Source organism: Macaca thibetana, chromosome 13, assembly GCF_024542745.1.
Source record: "Macaca thibetana thibetana isolate TM-01 chromosome 13, ASM2454274v1, whole genome shotgun sequence".
Classification (NCBI taxonomy): domain Eukaryota; kingdom Metazoa; phylum Chordata; class Mammalia; order Primates; family Cercopithecidae; genus Macaca; species Macaca thibetana.
This window is the reverse complement of record NC_065590.1, coordinates 68,748,779-68,770,241: the sequence shown is the minus strand read 5'-3', so window position 1 is coordinate 68,770,241 and position 21,463 is coordinate 68,748,779. Positions and strand designations below refer to the sequence as shown.

Sequence of the window (21,463 nt, the reverse complement as noted above, 5' to 3'; positions counted from 1 at the left end):
GCAGTGAGCCAAGATCGTGACACTGTACTCCAGCCTGGCGACAGAGTGAGACTCCGTCTCAAAAAAAAATAAAATAAAAATAAAAATTGGAGCCAAGGCATGGCCAGGGGGAGGGGGAAGAATGTGTTGATATTAACTATGCTTCCTAGGATCAGAACAATCAAAACACATCAGATATGAGGCCTTCAGAAGGGAGTGTCATCCACTGCCCAGCCCCTGCAACACCACACCCTTGGGCTGGGCAGGCTTCTGGAATAGTGGGAAGTGCGGGGGCGAGAGCGCCTCACCTCAATCTCCAATTCTGCTGCTTGTCAGAACAGCACCCAAGGGCCTGTTAGGAGGCATCGTGGTGGTGCCTAGCTGATGGCCAAGGCCCCAAGAGAGGCTTCAGTGTAGGAAGCCACTGAAACTTAAAGCTGAGGAAGAAACACAGGTGCAGATTCCAGAGGAGGAGTTCACATATTCACCTCCTGGAATGCTATATGGTTTGTGGTCAACCTCACCGCCTGAGGAGCAGAGCAGGCTTGAGGCCAAGTGAGAACACAGCCTGGGAATGAGTCATGGGAGATGGGAAAAAAGCATAGCAACCAACAGAGACTTAAGCTGAAACCAAGTGTAGGAGTTGACAGAAATGAGGGTGGATACAGACTTGCAAGGACTGACTTTGAAAAAGAACCTGTTTTTCCAACCAGGGACCTGGATGTTTTTAAGGGCAGGTTGCCTTCTAGAGTAGATCTAATTTTTGCTTTTACCAAAAGCAGGAACTTTTTAGGTCTTATGTAGCCCCTAGCTCACATGAAACCATTGGTTGTTGTCTTTTAAAAAATAAACAAATTTTGATTATAAAGAAAATGCTCAACTGAACAATATACATATGATTCAGCCCTCATGGAAACTTTTTAATACCTGTAAAGCCCCTGACTTGATTCTTTACATCTGTCTTTCAAGGTAGACTAGCAATGGCATGATCTCCATCTGGCAGATTAAAAAACAAAAACAAAAACAAAAAAACCTGAGAAATGAAAATCACATTTCCACAGCTTGACCATGTTGAAAGGTGATACCACAAGAGTCTACCTCACTGGTTGATTTACTGCTCAAGAGCAGTTCTCAATCCCCAATTCCTTTTTTTTTTTTTTTTTTTTTTTTGAGATGGAGTCTGGCTCTGTCGCCCAGGCTAGAGTACAGTGGCGTGATCTCAGCTTACTGCAACCTCCGCCTCATGGATTCAAGCAATTCTCCGTCTCAGCCTCCCGAGTAGCTGGGATTACAGGTGCCCACCCCCATACCTGGCTAAATTTTGTATTTTTAGTAGAGATGGGGTTTCACCATGTTGACCAGGCTGGTCTCGAACTCCTGACCTCAAGAGATTCACCTGCCTCGGCCTCCCAAGGTGCTGGGATTACAGGCATGAGTCACCATGCCCGGCCCCCAATTCTGTGAAATTCCATGTAACAATATTTTTTTCTGGGAAGCACGAAGCTGTGATTTGGTAGAAGGAGTGCGGGACTTGGAGCTGGAAGAGCTGCCAACCACCTCACTCTCCAAACTATTATTGCAAACCACGAAAGTGTGAGTTCTAGCTCCACATTTGAGGGTTGATTAACCTCTTGAGCTGTGGTCTCCTTGTATGTAAAGTGCAGTTCACTCCTCCAACAAATATCTATTGAGCACCTACTGTATGTCAGATACTGTGCTAGGCACTAGCAACACAACTATAAGCCCTTCCTGACCCTCAGGGATTGGTAAACTAAGGCCAGGGACTGTCTTTGCACCCTACAAGTTAAAAATGTTTTTCACACTCTTGGATTTGTGAAAAAAATCAAAAAGAATGTTTTGTAATTTGTGAAGATGTATATACTATTCCAGTGTCAGAGTCCATAAATCATCTATTATTTGAATACAGTCACATTCATTAGTCTATACATTGTCAATGGCTGCTTCTAGACTGCAGTGGCAGAGCTGAGCAGTTGTAACAGACACCATATGGCCCCCAAGGCCAAAAGTACTTACTATCTGGCTTTTTACAGAAAAAAAATTTTAAAAATTGACTGATGCTTGGACTAAAGGAAAAAAACAAGGTAATTGCAGATTCAGAAAAGTTCTATGACATTTTAAAGGTGGGGACTGGGTGCAGTGGCTTATGCCTGTAATCCCAGCACTTTGGGAGGCTGGGGTGGGCAGATCACGTAAGGCCAGGAGTTTGAGACCAGCCCGGACAACATGGTGAAACTCCCTCTCTACTAAAAATATAAAAATTAGCCCAGCGTGGTGGCACACACCTGTAGTCCCAGCTACTCAGGAGGCTGAGGCAGGTGAATCATTTGGACCCGGGAAGTAGAGGCTGCAATGAATTGAGATTGCACCACTGCACTTCAGCCTGGGCAACAGAGCCAGACTCTGTCTCAAGAGAAAAAAAAAAAAGAAATTAAAAAGGTCGGAGGGGTGGAATTTTTCAAGGCTGTTATGAAGGTGGCAATTAAAGCACCTGGAGAGGACACTCTGTTAACTTCCACAACTGGAGTATTTTCAGGTCCTACTGGCCCCACCTGGTGCCAACCAGCTGAAAATAACAGGTGTGTCCAGAACATCACTGGTTCCTGCCCTCCGATCACACTCAAGTCCTGCGGATGCTCTGCGCTGCGCTCTTAGGCTGCCCTCTGGGGATACACCAGTGTGCGTGCCAAGAGTGCTGCTTCCACTACACCAGCGGTGTAGGTGCCAACATGGAGTTACACCTCTGCTGCCCTCACACTCACAGAGATGCTTTGCTGCACAGCGGGGTGAGGACAAAGACCCTCTCCTCCACTCAGTAGCCCTGAAGTAACTCTGGAACCTAAGCAGATAGCTGTGGCCTCTGTCTCCCTGACGCCCTGTGGAAATGGCTCCTTTAGTCCTTCCCTGCTGCCACCTGCCACTGGACTGGAAGACAAGGTCAGGGGTTGGCACTGCCTTTTTTCTATGCAAAATTCTTCCCCCATTTCCTCTCTCCCTATGTTGTCTTCCCTTTCTCTTTTTCCAATGCAAATGCCCAGTGCAAATGGATGCTCCTACGGACCAATGAAGCAGTGTCCTCTGGCTGCATAATCTGCTGTATAATTCATATGATATGGCATTATCGGCATTTCCTAATCTCCCTCCCAGTCGGCCACCCAGCCCCTTGTCTTTATCCTACCCCAACTCCCTCACCCACAGATACACAGTCAGGTATTTGTCGATTTGAATTGATGGAACTCAGGGCCCGGCAGTTCAGGCAGTAGTCCCAGTCGCCTTTGGCTCCTTCGAGTCATCAGATGGGACCCAGGCAGGTCTGTGAGTGCATCAGTCCCGGACCAGTGCCCAGGGCCCAGCATGCTGGGGGAGATCTGGGTGTCTGGGGAGGGACCACACAATGGGATCAGAACCCTGAAGGAGGCGCCTGCCCCTGATGGCCTGCAGGGCATGCTGGCCTGCCCTGAGCTGCTTCTTGTGGCCCCAACATCCTACCACTTCTTGCCTGCCTCTCTGCATAGGCTCCGACAGGGGTATCATGCTGTGAAGAGTCCACCAGGCCCTGTGCCACCAACTAGGCCTTCTCACAACCATTACTTAAGCTTACCTGAACTTCACATGCCCCCGGGACCTTGCACCTGTGTGTCCAGGCTGGGTCAGCACCTTTCATTGTTCCTGCCTTACCCCTGCTTGAGCTTCCTACCCCTAACTTAAAAAAAATAATAATAATAATCTTCAGCTACCTTCTTTAACCCAGAAACTCTCCTCAGCTTGCATGAGAGAGGGGTTAGGCACAGAATGACCCTGCTGTTCCGATGGGTTAACTTCAGTCTTTCCCAGGCCGGATTCTTCCCCTCACTTTGAGGGGCCTGTGCCACCAAGGTCCCAGCGTGGCTCAAGGCTCAAGCCCACTTAACCACCATGGCAGCTGGTATCACCAATTGGCTCCAAGTTCTACTGGAGCAGAACAAAAGGTGGGGAGACATGTGGAAGGGGCAACTATTAACACACATTGCACCATCTCTCGGTGGGCTCAGAAACTGGGGTGGGCCCAGACTAATGGGAAAAGGCATCCAGTGACCATTAGGTGGGAAGACAGAGGGTGGCAGTGAGAGGATGACAGGCCAGTCCTGTGCCCTGCAGCAGGGTGATGTCTACATTCTTCATTCCTGTACCATTTTTCTTTTTCTTTTTTCTTTTTTTTGAGACTATCTCACTCTGTTGCCCAGGCTGGAGTACAGTGGTGCCATCTCAGCTCACTGCAACCTCCACTTCCTGGGTTCAAGTGATTCTGCTGCTCAGCCTCCTGAGTAGCTGGGATTACAGGCGCCCACCACCACACCTGGCCAATTTTTGTATTTTTAGTAGAGACAGTGTTTCACCATGTTGGTCAGGCTGATCTCAATCTCCTGACCTCATAATCCGCCCACCTCGGCCTCCCGAAGTGCTGGGATTACAGGTGTGAGCCACGGCGCCCGGCCATCTCTGTTCCTTTAAGGAAGCAAGAAAGTCATAACAAAGAGACAGAAGAAAATGTACACACAGGACTGCCAAGCAATCCTTCTCTGTTTCTCCTTCCAAGCATGTGATGTGTCCAACTCCCTTGTCTCTCTGTCCCTCCTAACCAGGATAGGATTATTTTAAGTAGGTGAAAAATGTCTTTGACCACGTAAGGCCTCCTGTAACTCTAAAACCTGTTTTATAAGAGTCTGTGCTCATTTTAATTTAATTAGCAAACTTGGAATTGCTCACACTGTTTTCTGATTCTCCAAGATTCATGAAAATGTATGCAAAATGTTATGTGGAATTGGTAAAGTATGGTACTCTGTGTCCGTACAGCAATGCCCTTAAAAAGCAAGCTATCTGAGGCTGTGATCAGGCAAGCTTCAGAACAATTCTCCCACTGGGTGGGAAGTTGGATGGGTGGCTTCCAAGGTTCCTTCTCACTCCAAGCTCTTACGACACTAAGGTTAATGGACGCTGAAATGCAGGCCAAGAAAAACCATCTAACGTGAGAGGTTAAAAAAAGACTTGACAATGTGTTTTACCCAGAACACGGTGAGCCCAAACATTTCCAACTAGAGCTGTCAACAAAGAATGTGTTTGCAAAACAGTCAGAATTTAAAGTAAACTTCAGCAGGCAAATGATAAGCCTTCCCTAAAAAGGTAATCACATGGTGAGTGACCAGATTTTGGATGTGGTCCAAAATGCTTTCACATTTTTTACTCCAAATGGGCTGGGGCACTTGCTTTGGGGGTCAAAAACATGAAGAGTTAGGATGATTGCTTTCTACTCAGCAGGCAGCCGTGGGAAAGCTGCGAGAAATAAAGTACATGGTGGTGACTCTGAAAAACCAGCCAACCCCTGAGGATTGTGGTGCAGGAAGAAAGGGACATAAAGTGGGCACGCTGTGGTCCCAGAGCCACAGGAACAGGAGGTCCTGGGGATACCGGGGCACCCCTCAGTCCAGTTGCTGATGCCCTGGCCAGGGGGTCGTGTGGGATGGTTTGCCATCCTCCTTTCTCCCGGATGCTATTCCAAACCAGTACAGCACCACATTCAGAGAAGTCCTAATTCCTTTGAGGCTCAGACTCTTCAACCACATCAAACTCTACCTTTTACTGGGGTGTGAAGGAGCTTTGGTTTTGGCTATATATGCTTTACAAATTTTTTTTTCATTGTGAAATAGATCATATTACAAAAGAATGTGCATAACGTGTATGTCCAGCTTAAAGAACAATAATAAAAACCAGATACCCATGTCCACACCACCCAGCTTAAGGAATTGAATATTGCCAATACCTTTGAAACTCACTCCATGCTCACCCTTCCCAATTGTCTTGCTCTCCCTTCCCAAACCCTGGGGCAAGCCACTGACCTGACACGGGTGTTACTCACTCCCTGGCTTTCCTTTATAGTTTTAATCCATTTGTTGTGGATCCCTAACCAATATACTGCTTAGTGGTGCCTTTTGTGAATTTCACGCGACAAAGCCATGCTCATTGTAACCTTCTTAACATGCTGTCTTTGCTCAACAGTATTTTTGGAATTTGTTCATGTCGATGGGTATAGCTGTAGTTTATTTGGTTTCTTTGCTTTATGGGATTCCATTATGCCAAAATTACTTGTTTATTCTATTACTTATGAATATCTGGGTTGTTTCCTTTTTTAGCTATTATAAACAAGGCTATTACACACATTCTTGTACATGTCTCCCATAGAGTATGTGCAAGAATTCCCCTCGGGCAGAGCTACTCGAAGTGTAGCTGGCAGACTCACTACTGGTGCCCAAACTTTTATTGCTTTACAACAAGGTCAGGAGCTTGAGCCAGGATATAAAGCAGCTACATCATTCAAGTCACGATTTAGTTCAACTGCTACTTTTTTCATAGCAGGACTTCCTTTCAAAAGAGCAAATGGGCTGCGCCCGGTAGCTCATGCCTAAAATCTCAGTACTTTGGGAGGCCGAGGCGGGCTGATCACTTGAGCTCAGGAGTTCAAGATCAGCCTGGACGACATGGCGAAACCCCATCTCTACTAAAAACACAAAAAGTAGCCAGACGTGGTGGTACGTGCCTGTAACACCAACTACTCAGGAAGCTGAGGCAGGAAGATTGCTTGAGCCAGGAGCCAGAGGTTGGTCACCAGTGAGCCAAGATCGCACCACTGCACTCCAGCCTGGGCAACAGAGAAATACCCTGTCTCAAAAAAAAAAAAAAAAAAAAAAAAAAATGCAGCTGATTCATTCTGGAAGAAGCTCCTCAATTCCTCCTACTTCTGCTGCTTGGCAGAGCCCTTGGTGTCCTCTACCTTTTCTCTTCACCTTCATCTGCCGATCTCTGGGCACCTCTCCCTCATCAGTGAAGACTTTGGTCCCTCACTCAGCCTCTCAGTTTTGCTCAATAAAAATGTGCTGCATGGGCCGGGCGCGGTGGCTCAAGCCTGTAATCCCAGCACTTTGGGAGGCCGAGACGGGCGGATCACGAGGTCAGGAGATCGAGACCATCCTGGCTAACATGGTGAAACCCTGTCTCTACTAAAAAGTACAAAAATCTAGCCGGGCGAGGTGGCGGGCGCCTGTAGTCCCAGCTACTCGGGAGGCTGAGGCAGGAGAATGGCGTGAACCCGGGAGGCGGAGCTTGCAGTGAGCTGAGATCTGGCCACTGCACTCCAGCCTGGACAACAGAGCAAGACTCTGTCTCAAAAAAAAAAAAAAAAAAAAATGTGCTGCATGAGTGAGCCGAGATCGTGCCACGGCACTCCAGCCTGGGCGACACAGTGAAACTCCATCAAAATAATAATGATAATAATAATAATGTGCCACATGAATGAATGAATGAATGAATGGTGTGTTCTTCAAACCCACACATCCACCTCAGGAGCTGCCATGTTCTTCCACGAATTCCACCTCCCCAGTTGATTTTTCCAGGGGGTGGGTAAGAGTCAAAGTCCTCCCCAGACTTTTTCATCCTGGAACCAAGAAAGGGGGTCAGTGTATCTCCAGTGTAGAAGCTAAGATGTCATTCACCAGGGCTGGCAGCAACCCTACTCACCACCTTGGGAGGAAGCTGCCTGCAGTGACAGAGGACAGAGTTGAGGCACAGAGAAGACAGCAGCAACACGAGTCAGAGCAAACATCCGGCAGCACCTGGTCCCTGAGTCCTGGATCCCTGGGCCCGGCTGCATTGGTTTCTCAGCCCCATCTTGGCTTCTCTTTTTTGTCCAAGCTGGTTGAAATGGTTGTTTCATGTCTGGAAAGAAAATGAATAATACACCCAACTTTAGGCTTAGTGAGCTGCAGAAAGCTGGAATCAAGGCTGCCCTTTGGACTACAAAGCTGGTTATTATGAATATTTTTGAAGAATGTTGTTAACTCTCCAGATTGGTGTTACTGCAAACACCAAACTGAAACCAAAACCAAACCAAACAAAACCTAGCAAGCAAATAAGAGATCTGAGGTTGCCGTATTGTAGTAAGGGGCGTTCCCATCTTTCCTGCCGCAGCTCAGGTATCAGCCGGACAGTTCTGCTTGGCGTGCACCCCACAACCACACATGCCTCAACTCTGATCTCAGCTCGGGTCTTCCCAGGTCCTCTTTCCCAGGGGTTCCCATTGTGGTCCATCACTCCATGTCACTTGACACCACCGGGAAGGCTATTTCACTACATCCGCATAGAAGGACAGGAAAACAGCCAAACAGCACACAACTCCAGGAAGAATTGTTAACACCAGCAGGGACAGCTAGGGGTCTACCTCATGCAGGCAAGTGGGGAAAAGGAGTACATGAGAAGCTCTGAGACACAGCAGGACTCTCCCAAGGAATATTTAGTCCAGAAATAATTCTTTAAAGCTGGGTGGAGCCTTAAAACCATTTGCCACAGAAATCAAAAGCCCTTTATAGGCATTTCATCTATGCCAGTCCCACCTAAAGTGGACACAAAGCACAGTTCCAGTCCCTCTCATCACGCCTACAGAGGACGGAACAGATCAGCCGTTCATCCTCTTCCCCATCCTCGATTCATCCTAGATGAAAACGGCAATGATTCTTGGGTCGCCTGATCACAGAGGGTACAGGAGAGGGGCACCTGGATATGTCATTCATTCCCATGTTTGAAGGTAGCTAAGGCTTAGAGAGGTTAAGTGAATTATCCAAAGTCACACAGCCACATAGTAACAGAACCCAGACGAGAAGTCAGAAACTCTTGTCTAGTGCTCTTTTCTCTCCACCGGGCTGCTTAGGAGCACTTCTCAGGCAATGCCGAAGACATTTCAAAGAGTGTGCATTGGAACCGAAACCAATAAAGTAACCACAACGTCCTCAGATATCCACATGACAGCCCTGGGATGTCCTGGGCGTTTTTTATCCCCATGCAAAGAGGTCCACGAGGGGCAGACAGACTCCTGTGGAACTGTAGGGCTGTGCTTTTCAAACACTGGATCATGAAATCAACTTGTGGGTTGAATAGCCTTTCTGAGTAGAATATAAAATATCAACACTGTACCATATGATAAAGTTAAATATGATCTCACAAAATCTTTGATACCATGTGTATGTGGATGTGATGTAAAAAGTTTGCTATTTTTTTTTTTAAATGGTGGGTCACTGTCAAAATGTTTTGAAAACTCTGCTTTAAGGAATAGCTTCTGGAGAAACTCCCAGCTGTTACAGTTCAAAGCTTTCACATTCTCTGCAGGTAGAAATTAATGCAAAAATGCTTTTATTTTTTAATGTAGTAAACAAGATTTAGAAGCTATTTTAGTAAAGATCCAATTAACCAGAACACTCAGGGAATTTAACGTCCTGGTTAATTGAATCTCTTCATTAATGAGGACAAATTGAAAACCCTTGTCAAGAGACAGAGTCATAGAACATTATGGGTGGAAGAGACCTTGGAAATTGGTTTTCACCAACTCCCTCACTATCTTGCTGGCAAAAGCTGAGGCCCAGAAGGAGAACGTGGCTTGCCCTAGGCCCTAAGGTCAATTGAGGGTTCAAGCCAAGACCTCAGCCCATAAATCACCTGTCCAACTCTCTAGTGAGACTGGGCTGAATCTTAGTGAAATCATGCGTAATAACCCTTGGGCTTGCTTAAGACGAAAGCACAGCATTTAGTTTGTCTATTGCCATTTGCTTTTTCTCACAGCTCAGTGCAGTTGGTTTTACAGAATTTAGAACAAACACCAAAGATCTGCTGGTAGCATCTAAACGTTGGTGTGGTGTGGTTGAGCATCTTTCTCTCTGTCTCTCTTTCCATCTCTCCTCTTCTTTTTTATTTATTTATTTATTTATTTATTTATTTATTTTTTTTTGAGACGGAGTCTCGCATTGTCAACCACGCTGGAGTGCAGTGGCACGATCTTGGCTCACTGCAAGCTCCGCCTCCTGAATTCACACCATTCTCCTGCCTCAGCCTCCCAAGTAGCTGGGACTACAGGTACCTGCCACCACGCCCAGCTACTATTATTTTGTGTGTGTGTGTGTGTGTGTGTGTGTGTTTAGTAGAGACAGGGTTTCACCATGTTAGCCAGGATGGTCTCCATCCCTGACCTCGTGATCCGCCCACCTCGGCCTCCCAAAGTGCTGGGATTACAGGCGTGAGCCACTGCGCCCGGCCCCTCTCCTTTTCTTTTTCTTTGTTTGCTCTGATCTTTTTTCTTCCCATACATTATTGGTTTTCCGAGACACAGGGTGACACCCTTTTTTTTAAAATATATTTTTTATATTGCTTGAGGCTGAGAGAAGCTATTTTCATTCTTAGAACTCCCTAAACCATGCCTGTGACCCGTTTCTGCCTATAAGCCACTATTTAATGAGTTTTATCATATGGAAAATAAACCCTGGGAAACCGAAATGCATAGCCTTGTCCTTCGGTGGCATGCACTGTTCTCTGTGCACATTTGTTCATTGAGCACATACACATAATGTATCAGGCACTAAGAATGCAGCAGGGAACAAAACAGAAAAATCCCTGCCCTTAGGGAACTTACACTCTAATAGTAACAAATAAGCACACAGTGAACAAATAAGCAAATAAGCACATGGTAGGTCAGATGGCAATAAAGTTGAAGGAATAGGGAAAGGCAGGCTAGAGGAAAATAGGGATTTCTGAGGGTGCGTGGTTACTATTTCATATGGAGTAGTCAAAGAAGGCCTTGTGAATCAAGAAGCAGAGGTCTAAAGAAAGTAAGGGCATGAGGCAGCTCACAGTCTGGGAGAAGAAAGCTCCTGGCAGGGGAAAAACAGCACTGTGTCAGGCTACAAATACCTTCCATCGAGTACCAATGATTTCTGACTCATCAACTCCACCTTGCCGATGACACTGTCCTAGAGGTTAGTTTTTTGTTTGTTTGTTTATTTGTTTGTTTTAATTTTGAGATGGAGTTTTACTATTGTTGCCCAGGCTGGAGTGCAATGACACGATCTCAGCTCACTGCAACCTCCGCCTCCTGGGTTCAAGCAATTCTCCTGCCTCAACCTCCCGAGTAGCTGGGATTACAGGCACTTGCCACAATGCCCAGCTAAGTTTTTGTATTTTTAGTAGAGACAGGGCTTCACCATGTTGGCCAGGCTGGTCTCGAACTCCCGACCTCAGGTGATCCACCTGCCTCGGCCTCCCAAAGTATTGGGATTACAGGTGTGAGCCACCACACCTGGGCCCTAGAGATTATTAGGTACCAATTTAGGGAGAAGACATTGCACTATTTCATTCAATGAGCCAGGATTCTGTGCTGAAATATGCAGATGATCCCTGCCCACCTGATATTAATGACGAATCAAAAAATGTCCACGCAGGTCAGGTTACAGTTGCAGTAAAAATGTTGCAAAGGAGGGAGGTACAACATGCAAGTCTTCCGGAATAGGAAGAAGATCATTTCAGGCAGAGGAAATAGCAGGCATGAAGGCACAGAGGTAGAGAGGATGGTGCATTCAGGGATCCTCTTTTGGTCTGGTTGGGAGGTGAGTGTCAAGAAATGAGGACAGAAGCAAGTAAAAAGTAGAAGAAGAAGGCTGGGCATGGTGGCTCACGCCCATAATCCAAGCATTTTGGGAGGCCTAGACGGGCAGATCACTTGAGGCCAGGAGTTCAAGACCAGCCTGGTCGATATGGTAAAACCCTGTCTCTACTAAAAATATGAAAATTAGTTGGACGGGGTGGCACATGCCTGTAAACTCAGTTACTTGGGAGGCTGAGGCACGAGAATTATTTGAACCCAGGAGGTAGAGGTTGCAATGAGTCAAGATCGTGCCACTGCACTCCAGCCTGGGCAACAGAGTAAGACATTGTCTCAAAAAAAAGAAAGAAAAGAAAAGAAAAGAAAAGAAAAGAAAAGAAAAGAAAAGAAAAGAAAAGAAAAGAAAAGAAAAAAAGAAAAAGAAAGAAAGAAAAAAGAAAGAAAGAAAGAAAGAAAGAAAGAAAGAAAGAAAGAAAGAAAGAAAGAAAGAAAGAAAGAAAGAAAGAAAGGAAGGAAGGAAGGAAGGAAGGAAGGAAGGAAGGAAGGAAGGAAGGAAGGAAGGAAGGAAGGAAGGAAGGGAAAGGAGGACAGAATTGGGCAGAAATGTGGGTGTCACTGTACTCTCTGTACATTATTAAAATGCTCTCTGTAACACTATTAAAATCCTTCCTAGCTGAAATGAAAGAAGTGGGCTGGGGTGTGGTACTGTCATGGGGAGGCTCTAGAGAGGAAGACAGGAGCACACATAAAATCATAACTTTTAACTTACAGCAGAAAAATAAACTGATCAGACTCGCCTTTTATAAAGATTCCCGTGATACACAGAGGATGAAAAGAGGGAGAGCGTGGAGGCAGGTGAATCAGTGAAGAGGCTGACAGATCCATGGTAATCCAGCTAAGAAATTCCCTGGGCCCGCCCGGAGGGACTGACAGAAGACAGGAAAGAGTGGGCTGAAACTGATGGCTATTGTGAAGACAAGATCGACACCAGCTGGAAGGGGGTTAGATACTGGGCACAAGAAACAAGAGTAGGGGAAAAGGGAGTTGTTCTCTCATAGAAGACAGACGTTGGCTTTAACACAGCAGTTGTAGAACTGGCCAATGAATTTGGGTTAGTAGATTCCAACTACAGAATACCACAAAATATAAGATGAGATATGAAATGCCATTAATTCTTAAAAAAAAAAAAAAAAAAAACCGGGATTTACACATTATCCCTCAATATCCCTTCCTTGGAGGCTATGCGTTTCCTCCTACAGTGATGTCGCTACTAAGAATTACACTGGGCTTCCAAAGGGGACTTCCCTTCATAACCGTATCCCAAGAACTGGAAAATTCTCATCCTTTAAGGAAAATTTTGATTTTTGGAAGAGATGCAATGTCATTTGCTGCAAGCAGATCTGTGGTTGCCTGGGACAGGGAGATGGGGTCATGGAGCAGGAGGGATGGAATACAGAAGGGTCACAAGAAAGCTTTGAAAGGTGTTGGACCTGTTTCTTATCTTGATTGTGGTGATGGCTGCATGAATGAATACATAAGTCAAAACTCATCACACTGTACACTTACATATGTGTGGTTCATTGTAGGTCAATTCTACCTTGAGAAAGCTATTTTTAAAAAGTTATTTGCTGCAAAAAGTAAGGACTAAGGTCCATCACCAAGCTGAGGAATCCCCCCTCCTTTTTTTAAGTGAAAATGTAAGAGAATACTTTTCTTGTGTGCCTTCCAAATTGACTTGGAGCCAATTCTCAATTGTAGGTGGTTTTTTTTTGTTAAAAAAAAAAAATTATAGAATCACTGAAACAAGTGATCTTTCTCCACTATAGGACAGTCCTCGTGTGGGCATGTAAGTTCTAGAACATATGTTTTTAAGCTTTACAGGCATGTTCTGCCATCTAAATTGGAATCCAGTGACTTGGTAGCTTTTGGTTCTTCTACTAAGGCTCCATGAGGGACAACTCTCCAGGTCTCAGATTTCCTCATCTGGAAATGTATATTTTCCCTTGCTTAGCTCATTTGTATAAAGGTTTGGATGAAAAGTGTCATCGCTTCCACTAGCTAGGATTTGGGTTTCAGACATCCAGGGCCAGCCTCACAGAGCTGGAATCCCAGAAAGCTTTCTTTGCACATGCACACACATACACACATGCACACCCAATCCCCTGCCAAGAAAAAAATTGTCCTCTGACCAGTTTGCCAATGTCTGGCATTAGAGCATTTCTTCCTCCTTCCTTTTAGGATAAACATTTCCTTCTCTCAGAATCCTGTTTGAAAATAGAATCCTGGAGGTCAGGCCTGGATGCTGTGCCTATGAGGAGAGCTAAAGGTATCCGGCGGCACCATGAGGACACTGGTGTCCAAAAGAAGAGGCCACCAGAGGAGGGCAGGGAATGCAGAAGGGCAAAGTACCACTGGGGGCCTGAACTACAGCTACTTCACCACTGTCTTATTCATTCATTTATTTATTTATTCAAGAGGCATTTATGTTGCACCAACATACCCACCTTAATTCAACATCTGGGCTTAGTACAGAGTACAGTTATACAAAACAGCAAGTGTAGCGAAGCTGATTAGCAAGCTAAAACTGCACTCTGACACCTGTCAATAGCAAGAGAATTGGCCAATGGCTCAGCAGTTGGTCCCACTCAGAAGGCAGACTACATGTTCATATCAACCTTTAACAGCAGTTTAGAACTAAATGAGACAGAATATTGACAAATGGAAATTTCAGGGAAGTATTAAAATATGAATGCAAAACAGGTGGGGACAATATTAAAATCGTTCATCTAAAAATAGTCTAATTCCACGCAGTAGCCAAACCCTATTAGGTTTCAAGTTCATTTGGGTTCACGGTTTGTCTGCCGCCTTCTTTGACTTTATCAAGCCAAGATTGGGAAGAAAGAGGGTCCCCTTCACCATCTTTTGTTTGTTTGTATTTTTTTGTGAGACGGGGTCTCTCTGTGTTGCCCAGGCTGGTCTCAAATTCCTGGGTTCAAGTGATCCAGCTCAGCCTCCCAAAGGGCTGGGATTACAGATGTGAGTCACCATGCCCAGCCCCCTTCGCCATCTTTATACTCAACCATGCACTGGCATCATCTGAGGCCAAGGTCAAGAACTTAGGGTTTCAGGAACCAGGAAGAAAATGTTAACAGGAGCTGCTGAAAGTTGGAAAGGACTTGGGAGTGATTTACAAGGAAAGTTCATCTCTTAAATCTCCCTTTTGATTTGTCTCCCTTCAGACAAACAAAAGTAGAACCGCAGTGGGGTCAGGCATAAAATTTCCAAACACTTGGCTGGGCATGGTGGCTCCCATCTATAATCCCAGCACTTTGGGAGGCCAAGGCAGGCAGATCACTTGAAGTCAGGAGTTCAAGACCAGTCTGGCCAACATGGCAAAACCCTATCTCTCCTAAAAATACAAAAATTAGCCCCGTGTGGTGGTGGGTACCTGTAACCCCAAGCTACTTGAGAGACTTAGGCAGGAGAATCGCTTGAACCCAGGAGGCGGAGGTTGCAGTGAGCCAACATCGCACAACTGCACCACAGCCAGGGTGACAGAGCGAGACTCCGTCTCAAAAAAAAAAAAAATCCTGAACACTTACGTGGCATCTCCTGTGTGCCAGGTGCTTTCTAGGCCCAGGGGACATACAGGAGAAGGAAGTAAGGCCCCAGATGTGCCGCAGCTCACATCTACTCAGCTGTAACCCGGGGCAACAGTCTTGAGAACCAAGCTTCCTCCTCAAAGCTCATCTGTGAGACTGGCAAAGACAGAGCTGCCCAGGAAGTTCCACTGTTGAAGGAGAGAGTGGGACTCAGGGCCCAGGCTGGGGATTGTGGGGAGTTTCATGGTGCCTTCCACCTGCCATCCTCCTACAGAAACTGCCCCCTGATAAAGGGCTGAACCCAGGATCCCAGGATGTATGCCATGTGACCCTGCGCTCTTGCCATCCCTCCTCCACACTGACTGGAGGAGGGTTGGGAGGGGCCATCTGCCAAGCTGGTGACCCAGGCCCTCAGGCCCTATGTGGACATGGGCTAGGGTCACTTGGCTTCTCTCTCATGGCGATGAGAGCAGCCTCACTCTGCTGGGTATGGCCGGAGACAGTATTGTTTTACATCTATTGCTGTTTGCACGCTGCTCTGTTGAATATGCCTTTCTCCTGGTGATATGGAGTAAGCCAGATAGGGCATGAATAGCCAAAGGCAAGAGGGAGTCAGGGAAGAAGTTGGTGGCAGGATGGGAAGGAGCGGGCCCTGAGCTTGCCAAGGCACCTGAAGGGGCCTGGGATGAAGGTGGCCAATGCCACTGCAGGGTCTTCAGAGCAAACCAGACAGGCTCCAGAGCCACCTGCTGTCCTCCCCGCCGCATGGCTCCTGGAAGGCTTGACCCCATCTGGCTCCTGTCTTAGATATCTGTTAGATATCTGTGGATATCTGTGGGATGCTCCACAGCACTCCACTTGGTGCAACATCAAACTCACTGCCCCAAGCGCCCCTTACTTGAGTGTGCTTGAGAAAGTTTCTGTTCTGGCAAACAAATGAGCCAAATGGCAGTTGTTCCAGAAACTTCCCGCCTCTGTTGAGTGCAAAGGGTGGAAACCAGGATGTGGTCCCAAGGAGACGAGAGTGGTCTTTCCTACAGCTCTTTGCCCATTTTGGAACAAAGAGGGTGAGCCCACAGCTCTGTTTCCCCGCTAGGTGCTTAATATGTTTTTTGGTTTTTGTTTTTTTTTTCTTTTTGTTTTTTTTTAATTAATTAATTTATTTATTATTATTATTATTCTACTTTAAGTTCTAGGGTACATGTGCATAACGTGCAGGTTTGTTACATATGTATACTTGTGCCATGTTGGTGTGCTGCACCCATCAACTCGTCAGCACCCATCAACTCGTCATTTACATCAGGTATAACTCCCAGTGCAATCCCCCCCTCCCCATGATAGGCCCCATTTACAAATCAGTTTGGCAAAGTTTAGAGTCAGCAATGTGGTGCAGCAGAAATTAAACTAGAGCAGGGTCACACACCTGTGGCTCCCTTAATTAGCTGTGCGAGACTGGCCAAGTAATTTAAGTCTATGTCCTAGTTCTCTCATCAGAAATACAGGACAAATAATATTTGCGTTGAAGGTTTCATATGAAGATCACGTGGGAAAACAGGCACAAGAAGCCTTGGAAATGCATGAGTAAGAGCAACACTGTTTCATGAAGTGGGAATGAAAATGGGAGGTATGAGGGTGGTACCACTCATGTCAACCAGCCAGAAGTCCCTACCATCCCCCTCCACCAAGCTCAATAGCCTCCACTAAAGAAGCCAAAAGATCAATCTCTGAATCCCTCCCAAACAACCCAAAGGCTGTGGCTACCTGCCTACACCAAAGCTGCTCATTCCACAAGGAACGTTAGCAGAATTGGAGTTTGTTCCCCTCCTCCACTCCCTCCATCTCCATCCTCAGATACAGATATAGATATATAGATTAGATATAGATATAGATAGGTACAGGTATATACATAGATACAGATATAAACAGGTCTAGATATAGATATAGTTAGAAACAGAAATAGATAGATATAGATAAGTATAAAGATCAGCATAGATGAAACTGCCTTTGCAAAAATTATAACTAAGGAAATCATGAGAGTGAAAGAAATCAGACCTAACCAACTCCATCTTGCTTCTAAACTATAAGCTGTCCTTGTTCATTCCTGGGCATAGGCTGAACTAACTTTGGGAAGGAATGCAGTTCATGGCTTGACTCGGAAACAAAATTGATAACAGCCTTTTCCCAAAAAGACCACCTTCTTGCCTGGGGGCCAGTCTGCTTTTGCAGGACTAACAAATTAGCTACAAGATTACAAATTACAGTTTAGGGCCAGGCGCGGTGGCTCACACCTATAATCCCAGAACTTTGGGAGGCAGAGGCGAGCGGATCACTTGAGGCCAGGAGTTCAAGACCAGCCGGGCCAACATAATGAAACTCCATCTCTACTAAATATACAAACATTAGCTGGGAATGGTGGTACATGCCTGTAATCCCAGCTGCTCTGGAGGCTGAGGCAGGAGAATCACTTGAACCCGGGAGGAGGAGGTTGCAATAAGCTGATATGATACCACTGCACTCCAGCCTGGGCAACAGAGGTGAGACTCCGTCTCAAAAGAAACAACAAGAAAAAGAAATGTACAGATTAGGGGTCATGCAGCCTCTTGCTCCAAGACTCTGAACCTCCCCAAACTGCTCCTGAGGATAATATCACTATTGTGAAACCTAAGATCAGTGCTTGAGATATTTTACAGACCCTGCACTTGATGGATCAGCTGACACCACCCAGACCATAATCTGGCTCAACCAGTTCTGCGATCCCACCCAGGAACAGAAGACAGCAAGAAACACTCACTTCAACCCCCTATGATTCCATTTCCAACTGACCAATCAGCATTCCCCACTTCCCAAGCCCCTCTACCCAACAAACTATCTTTAAAAACTCTGATCCCTGAATGCTTGGGGAGACTGATTTGAGTAATAGTAAAACTTCAGTCTCCCACACAGCCAGCTCTACATGAATTACTCTTTCTCCATTGCAATTCCCGTCTTGATAAATCGGCTCTGTCTAGGCAGCAGGCAAGGTGAACCCGTTGGGTGGATACATAGGTATAGATAGTTAGAGGTATAGGCATAGGTATAGGTAGAGATCGAGAGATAGAGACAAAAGGATATGGACATCGCTTCCAGCTGCAGGTAGCCACACAACCCAGTTGAAAGTGGCTTTAACAGGGCCGGGCATGGTGGCTCTCTCCTGTAATCCTAGCACTGTGCGAGGCTGAGGCAGGTGGATCACAAGCTCAGGAGATCGAGACCATCCTGGCTAACACGGTGAAACCCCATCTCTACTAAAAATACAAAAACATTAGCTGGGCGTGGTGGCAGGCGCCTGTAGTCCCAGCTACTCAGGAGGCTGAAGCAGGAGAATGGCGTGAACCCAGGAGGCGGAGCTTGCAGTGAGCCGAGATTGTGCCATTGCACTCCAGCCTGGGTGGCAGAGCAAGATTCCATCTCAAAAAAAAAAAAAAAGAAAGAAAGAAAGTAAGTGGCTTAAACAATAGAAAATTCTCATAACTAGTTCCAGTTCCAAGATGTGTTAATTTAGTGGCACCTCAGTGCCATAAAGGACTCAGAACTTCTCATTTCCTTCCTGTCATCTCTCCTACATTGGCTGATGTCCTCAGGCCTATTGCCACAGGGTGTCACAAAGGCTGCTTTAGTGCCACATAGTACATTCTCCCCCAGCCACATCCAAAAGCAGGAGGGGAGATTTTTCTCCAATGTCTCTTTTTATTAGGGCAGAAAATATTCAGGAATGTTCTCCTTCTCACACACACCCACTCTGTATAGACACAGCCTCTCTGGAGGGAGTGGGCCCTGCCAGCAAGGAAGAAGGACAGGGTGAGGGGGTGGTGTGGAGCAGACAGCTGAAGGGATAGGGAGAGGGTTCAAGTGCACAGAATGGCTCAGGTGCAAGAATTCAGTTCATTCTTGCCGAGCAAAGCAAGAGGAATTTGTTTCTGAGTCTTAACTGGCCCACAAAATTGCTGTGGAGGCTGAAGAGATCCTAACGGTCACCCTGCAGACCTGGGCCACCAAGCGAGCTGCTGCTTGGTCTGTGCTCAGAAAGCCAAGGGCTCCATAACCAGACTCCCACGGCCAAACTCAGGAAGCCCCCAGGAGTGTTGCCATCTACACTGACTACACGGTGCCCACCATAGGGCACACCACCCAAAAGGTGACTCAGCCTCTTAACACCCACAGGGCCAGAGACCACACACTGAGATGTCCACCCTGGCTACTGCAGAGAAACCAAACATTTTCCCAACCAAATTTTCTAATAGAATCTTGCCAACCCCCCCCGCCTTCAGTCATTTAAATGTCACAGGAGAGCATCCAATGGGCAGAATCAAGTCACAGCCGAAATTATAGCTGCAAGAGAGTCTGAAAAATGTGATTGCTCGCTCTCAATCTCCTGCAATTACAGGAAGGCACCACAGGAGAAGGGTGGAAGATGCTGAGCTCCAGTCCCCCAAAATCTACCCCAGCAGTTAGCTGTGTCTGCCACCCCCTTCTCTCCACAGTTTCTAACTTTGATTTGGGTCAGTCCATATGTTGAAGGGGAGAAGAGAGGAGCTCTGCCCCAGAATCCAGGGTTACAATGCATGACAATTAACATAGTTCATTCTCCTGGTCACGGTAATTGGCTGGCAGTCACATGACTGTGGGCTGCTGAAGCTGATCAAACCTCAGGACTTTTGCTCAAGCTCCTGGAAAATGGGTTTTCTATTTCCAGCTGAACATGAAAAAATCTGGAGCTGCTACATCCACCTTCCACTGCGAGAGAAGAGCCTGTCTGAAAAATGGAGCAACTGAGATGAGGCAAAATATTTTGAAACCTTGGATTCAGCCCTTTCTGAAGCCACCTAGGCTTTTTAGGTACATAAACCAATATCTTTTCTTTTTGTTTAAGTCAATTCGAGTTGTTATCTGCAAGAAAAACAGATAGATGAAGGTTATCAAAGACTCACTTTGATTATTTTCTTGAACATGCAGGCGGTGGTCACTGGCTTACTGACATCAGTCCTCCAGCTCCTTAAAAGTTAACTACTCACACTGAAGTGACAAAGTCCAGAGAAGGTGGAGAACTGGGAGCAGTCAGAGCAAGGGCTGCAGGATGGTCAGCGGCAGCCTCTGCTTTCCTCCATTCCACAGACACTACTCCTGTCTCTAACTTGCCCATGGGCTGGAGCTGTGTTAATTTTGCTCTCAAATATTATAGATGTCTTAACATCTTCCTTGGGGATCCCACTGAAAAGTAATAACATCAGAACACATTATTGCACTCTCAGATATATCTTAAAATACATACTGTATCTAAAATTTTGCATTTTGGATGAATAAACACTCTTTCTCATTAATCAAATAAACCAATTAATAAGAACTAATGTATTTTTCTTTTTCTCTTTCTTTTTTTTTTTTTTTTTTTTTGAGACAGAGTCTCACTCTGTTGCCCAGGCTAGAGTGCAGTGGCATGATCTCGGCTCACTGCAACCTCTGCCTCCCAGGTTCAAGCAATTCTCCTCCTCAGCCTCCCAAGTAGCTGGGATTACAGGCACCCACCATCACGCCTGGCTAATTTTTGCATTTTTAGTAGAGAAGGGGTTTTGCCATATTGGCCAGGCTGGTCTCGAATTCCTGGCCTCAAGTGATCTGCCCACCTCAGCCTCCAAAGTGCTGGGATTACAGGCATGAGCCACCGTGCCTGGCCTACCCCATTTTACATAATGTGATTATTATGCATTGCATGTCTGTATCAAGACATCTCCTGTACCCCACAAATACCTACAACATACCCACAAAAATTAAAATAGAAAAAATGTTTTTAAGTATAAGGAATATTAAAAATATCCACAGAGGAAACACAAATGATCAATAAAAATTCATAAAATTTTTAAAAACTAATATATTTTTCTTCATTTCTAATATCAAAGATGTTGCACGTATGAACTACTCAACACATTTAAGCTGATTCTGTTTTTTTTAAACCACAGCCTGGATGAGGTTAGACAGAGGCCCAGGGAGCCTGACTGTCCTCAGCCTTGAGTGAACAGCAGGGCAGGGAGAACCCTGGTGAGTCAGTGCCCAGTGGACCCTGTGATGTGCGGCTCAGATCCCCCTTTGGGAAAGGAAAGCTGATTGCTCCAGATGCTGGAGGGGTTGTCAGCTGGAGAGGTCTCAGCTGTCAACTCTCTTGGGGGATTATCATGGCTGAAGATAACTGCCTCCCCCAAGATCGTGCCTCTTTTCAAGGGCAGCCGGTATCCCCGATGCATGGAGGAAGGTCAGGCTCCCTCGCCTCAACTGGGACAAGTGAAGGGCCCGCCCAGCTCCAGAGCTCCCTGGTCCCTGGCTGAGGACTTCATGGGGCCTGAATTGTAGTCCAGTTTCCTTCCCTTCCTTTCCCCTCCCTTCCTCA

General features: G+C 46.1%; 2 protein-coding genes and 1 long non-coding RNA gene across 3 annotated transcripts in view; 2 read left to right on the top strand and 1 right to left on the bottom strand.

Moving 5' to 3' along the window:
- MORN2 (MORN repeat containing 2) overlaps window positions 1-21,463 on the top strand; it is a 1,051,609-nt gene that overhangs the window by 614,609 nt on the left and 415,537 nt on the right. The gene's annotated exons all lie outside the window — the stretch shown is intronic.
- Window positions 1-21,463, top strand: part of GEMIN6 (gem nuclear organelle associated protein 6) — a 470,738-nt gene that overhangs the window by 135,363 nt on the left and 313,912 nt on the right. The window lies entirely within an intron of this gene.
- The window catches only part of LOC126933583 (uncharacterized), a 55,821-nt gene that overhangs the window by 3,640 nt on the left and 30,718 nt on the right, over window positions 1-21,463 (bottom strand). Inside the window, exons 3-4 of the long non-coding RNA XR_007718678.1 lie at window positions 20,100-20,295; window positions 7,546-7,743 (exon numbers count right to left, since the gene is read on the bottom strand). This is a non-coding gene — a long non-coding RNA (uncharacterized LOC126933583). The remainder of the gene's footprint in view (window positions 1-7,545; window positions 7,744-20,099; window positions 20,296-21,463) is intronic.